This window comes from Meles meles, chromosome 2 (genome assembly GCF_922984935.1).
Source record: "Meles meles chromosome 2, mMelMel3.1 paternal haplotype, whole genome shotgun sequence".
NCBI classification, from domain to species: domain Eukaryota; kingdom Metazoa; phylum Chordata; class Mammalia; order Carnivora; family Mustelidae; genus Meles; species Meles meles.
The window spans coordinates 123,839,868-123,844,577 of NC_060067.1; positions in this window are offsets into that span (position 1 = coordinate 123,839,868).

Consider the following 4,710-nt stretch of genomic DNA (forward strand, 5'->3'; position numbering starts at 1 on the left):
TTATTTTCCATCTGGCTCCTTCAAACAAGAAAAAAAAATTAATATGATATTACTATGGCTGTACTTAACAGCATGGAAAAATGGGTGTGTATTTTAAATATGGTAGTTATATAATTTAAAAATATGTCAACTGAAGTTTCAATTCCTTTTAGGTTTTGTGTTCCAGCATAATTTAGCGCTCCGTATTCTGGTAATAAATGTCTTAAAATTCTATAATATATTTATGTTTATCTCTGAAATTATCTACCTGTCCAGGTTTAATTTACTTTTTATTTAGTTTTAAAAACAAATGTAAAGAAAACAATAGTCTAAAAGGCAAGTTGTCACTACATATTATTTATCCTCACAATCTTCCTAAAGTGCCCTATTACATTTTATTTTCTTCCTCTTACTTTTTGGTATTTTTATGAAGCTTTTATCTTTATTTTCCTTCATTTAAAGTTATACTTTGCTTATTCATGCTCATAGAAATCTCTTCATGTTAAAAGCCAGTATGGGTTTTGTTTGTTTATTGTCACAGATATCCTCTTGCTATTCTTCACAATCACCTTATTCATGAATTGTAAGTTGGGGACCAGGCTCTGCTTAGAAATAGCCCTTCGTGTTTGTTCCTCTATTCCCAGAGGAGTTTGCTGCACATGCCTCGATCCCTTTCCATCTGGCCTCTGCACAAAGGGTTTATCCCACTTTAACACAATACTTTGTTTTATGGAGGACCTGGAGTTTATCTGAGAGTGAATACATATGAAACAATAATCATATTACAGGAGAACCTGATCTGACACTTTTTTTTTCCATACCTGAACCCTAAGATGACAGAGAAACTACACTTAGCCAGTAACAAAGACTAAAGAAGGTAAGGGCTGTAACAATGACAGATTTGAAACGGAGCTGCAAAAAACTAAATGTGAAGGGTGTCATTTCTCTTGATACTATCCATTATTACAGTGCTTGTGTTTATATGGCTTCAGAAAAAGAGAAAAAATCTTGCTACATTTTTGTATCAGTGAAGAATCTTTGTGAGATTTTCACTTTTAAGACGTTAACAAGAAGCAGCTGTATTTGCATACAGATCCATGAATTTTATTTTATCTCTCAACAGAAAATATAATTAAGGCATTAAAAAATGTGAACTCCTCTTTCCTTAGTGTAAATAAAATTACAATAAGATTCCTGAAACCTAGTACTTAACTGAAAACCCTCCTTTTAAGATGCATGCTAGTCTTAGTGTTTAAAAGACGTCAATTGATTTTCTTACTCTATATTCATGTCATCCCATCTTTATTTCTGCAAATATACAGTTTTATAAGGAAATACTTCAGAATATTGTGGTAATTTTGCCTAGTAATAGACTGGAGAAACACAAAATCTAAATAAACATCAAACGGCCAAAAAGAAAACACACACACACACCCACATACACAAAAATAGATGCTTTTTTTAAAAAAAAATAGATGCTTTTTTAAAGGTGCTTTATTTTTAATAATTTATTCTAAAATGTATTTGGAATTGAGATGCAAAGCTGTCTGAAAGACTTTTTATTTGGGTTTGAAAGAGTCTGAGATGCTGATGCAGGTTGTCGATATCCAATAAAATAACTGGTTTGAAAGATGGCAGCTGAAATCTAGAACCTAACTGGGTACACATCACTCTGTGAGGATCAAAGAAATAGAACCCCACCTCCCTGACCCCCCAAAGCATACTAATATTTTTTATTGAACATACTCTTCAGAGAGCTTTGAAACACGTTTTTATAACATCATTTTAGATTTAAACTAAAAAATTACTCATTTTGAAGTAGTTTGAAGTAGCATCTAGAACTACATTTGAGAACATTTCTCCTATTTGGCCTGCTGAAGGAGTGTAACCTTTGAACACATCTAGTCCTCTTATTCTGAAAGTGTAAGTCTCCACTATCCCGAAGGAGCAGAAACTCTGAGCCCCCAGCTCCACACTCTCACATATAATATCCGTGTTTGGCAGCAGTGCTGAATCTTGTGTGGATCCTTACAAGTGGATTCAACTTGCCAAAGGCAAAGTAGTTAAAAAGAAGCAAACGGCAAGTCCCCCTTGCTTCATATTCCGGGGAGGAAATTCACAAGCTTCTGTAGATTGCAGTGTTAGGAAAATCAAATTGGTCATTAGAACAATGTTACCACTTCCCCACTCTAAGCCTGTTTCAGAGTCTCCACTTGTAATTGCTGACTCAGTTTGCCTCCACTGCCAGAACTGAGGCTTGCCCCAGATTGTCTACTGGGTTGATCAGGAACAGACAACAGAGGGGGACAGACTGATGATCACTCAGTAATTCTGGGTTTACCAAAGCGTATTAATTTGGTCTAAACTGTGTTTGTTAGGACTGCAAAGGTATAAATATCCTTTATGGGAAGGGGGGGTAAAGAACCCTAAAATTTTAGGGCAACTGGCTCAAGGTCACCGAGGGAAGGCAACATTTGAGACTGGGCTCTTCCAACTCCTCGGTCCAATAATGGACCGGAGCCAAACACGACACCATCCAGGAGTTTCAAAGCTGCGTAGTAAAACAGCTAGCGTGGGCAGTCCTTTTGTACTCCAACTAGAGTAAAATTAACGCAGTCTTCCTTTCTTCCATCGTTGCCTGACGGCATCCCGCAATGGGTGTAGGGTTAAGGAGAGCAGAACCCAGCTGTCCTTTCACAGCTGAGTCTTTTGAGAAATTGGAACCGAGGAGGGTGAGAACCACGGGAGAGGGGCAGTGAGTTGGGAGAGGAAAACGGGAGCAGCTGAGTGCTGGGCGAGGGGAAGGAAGCCGGGGTGTGCGCGTCTGGAAGGGAAGTGGGGAGAGGGGCAAGAGTGAAAACCGGGCCGAACTCCAGCTGAGAGAACCCAGCGGCCGCCGCCTGCGTTAGAGGGTGAAGGCGGCCAGTAAGAGTGAGGGGGAACGCGGGAAGCCGGGGGAAGGGAAGGAAGTAGGAAAGAGGAAGGAAAGGCAGGAGGGGAGAGAGGAAGAGAGGCTGCAATTTCTGCGGCCGGCTCAGTAGGAGGAGCAGGAGGAGAAAGAGGAGGATCCAGTCAGTCAGTCAGGCAGCCAGCGGGAGGTGGAGAAAGCAGGAGGAGGAGGAGGAGGATTAAAGATGGCCACCAACAGCTGCGGGAAACGGCAACAACCCCTCACTTTCCGGGATGGTCCCTGCGGGTCGGCCCGGCCTTGATGGAGAGGAGAAGCTCGAGAAGCGCCGAGGCTGAGGCGGCGGCGGCGGCGGGGACCCAGCGAGGAGGAGGTCGCGGGGGAGCAGGGACCGGGGCAGGAGAAGGGAAAGGCGGCGGCGTCGCTGCCCCGGCCGCCTAGCGCCGCTGCCCGCCCCGGCGGACCGGTTCCCGCACCTCGCGGCCGCAGAATCGAGGCCGGCCCGCGGCTCCGTGTCCCGCCGCGGGGCTCCCGGGCCCCGCCGCGGGCGCCGCGCCCGCCGCCCCCTCCCCGTCGCCGGCGCGCACTCGGGCCCTCCGCGGTCCCCGCTCCCGGGCCAGGCCCGCCCGCGCCCGCCCGCGCCCGCCCGCCCTCCGGTGAGTGCCCCCCTGTCAGAGCCCCCTACCCCTCCCCGTGCCCGGCGGCCGCTTTGTTTGTGCGGGGCGGAGGCGCTGCCCACTCGCGGCCCTGTGCCCGCTGGCCCTGCGGACAGGCCGCGGCCCGCTGCCGCCCTCCCCTGGGACCGCGCTGCCGGGAGCAGCCGCTGCCACCCCGGCTGGCCGCCTGCCTGGTGTCCTCCATCGCGGCCTGGAGAGGGCGCCGTCGCGGTGGGGTCGGGGTTGGGGTCACGCGCGGCTGGCGGTGGGGAGCGATGTTGGGGTATTTGGGGGGGGGGCGGGGGGGAGAAGAGGGCTGGACGTTGCCCCTATGAGCAGTGAAGGTGTAACCTGGCGGTCCAAGGATCGGGGTCTGGTGAGGGCCCCTTTTCCAGACCCCGCGGGGTCTGCGCTGCCGGAGCCCCCAGGACCCGTGTGCAGCCGAGCGAGGCCTCCATCCCTCTGGCGCTGTCTCCCGAGCTGCGGGCCTCTCCTGCTCATTGCTGAACCCTGCTCTCCCCCAACGCCCTGTGCTGGAAACCCTTCGTTTGTGCAAGGAACCAAGATGCTCCTGGGGTGTGTGTTTGCCCTTTTATTCTCTTGTACATGGGATGTGGTGGCCTCGCAAATATTCACAGTTAGCATAGGGTTCAGAAAGCAGATGTGACCTTTCTTACCAAGAGCCATTTGGCCCACCTGGCCAGTGCTTGATCCTCAGGTGCAGCATTTCATTGGTTTGTACCATTGAATTCTGAGATCCACGGCATTGGGTCCTCTTTTCGTTGAATAACCTGATAAAACCTGATTGAAAGGATGTTTACTATATGAGTGAATCTTGCCTCTACTTGCAGCGCCTTAAAAAATGGTTGTTTCCTGTGGGAAAATGATGCTAATGCATAGGAAAAACAATTTTTTGTTCAGTAATGGGCATGAGTTGATTAGTGCCAAATGGTATTGTAGTCTGAAAACCAAACAATTAAAAAAAGAAATACAAAACCTTTTGCTTTGAGATGGCAGTATGTTTCCAGGTTGGAATTGTTTGAGAGCAGGTTTAGAACAATTAGTTTCCACCATTAGGCTGATATAACAAACATAATGTAAAACAGAACCAAAAATATGTTGGTTAAAAAAAACAAACTAGGTGTGTATTAGTGCACAGGTTTAGCA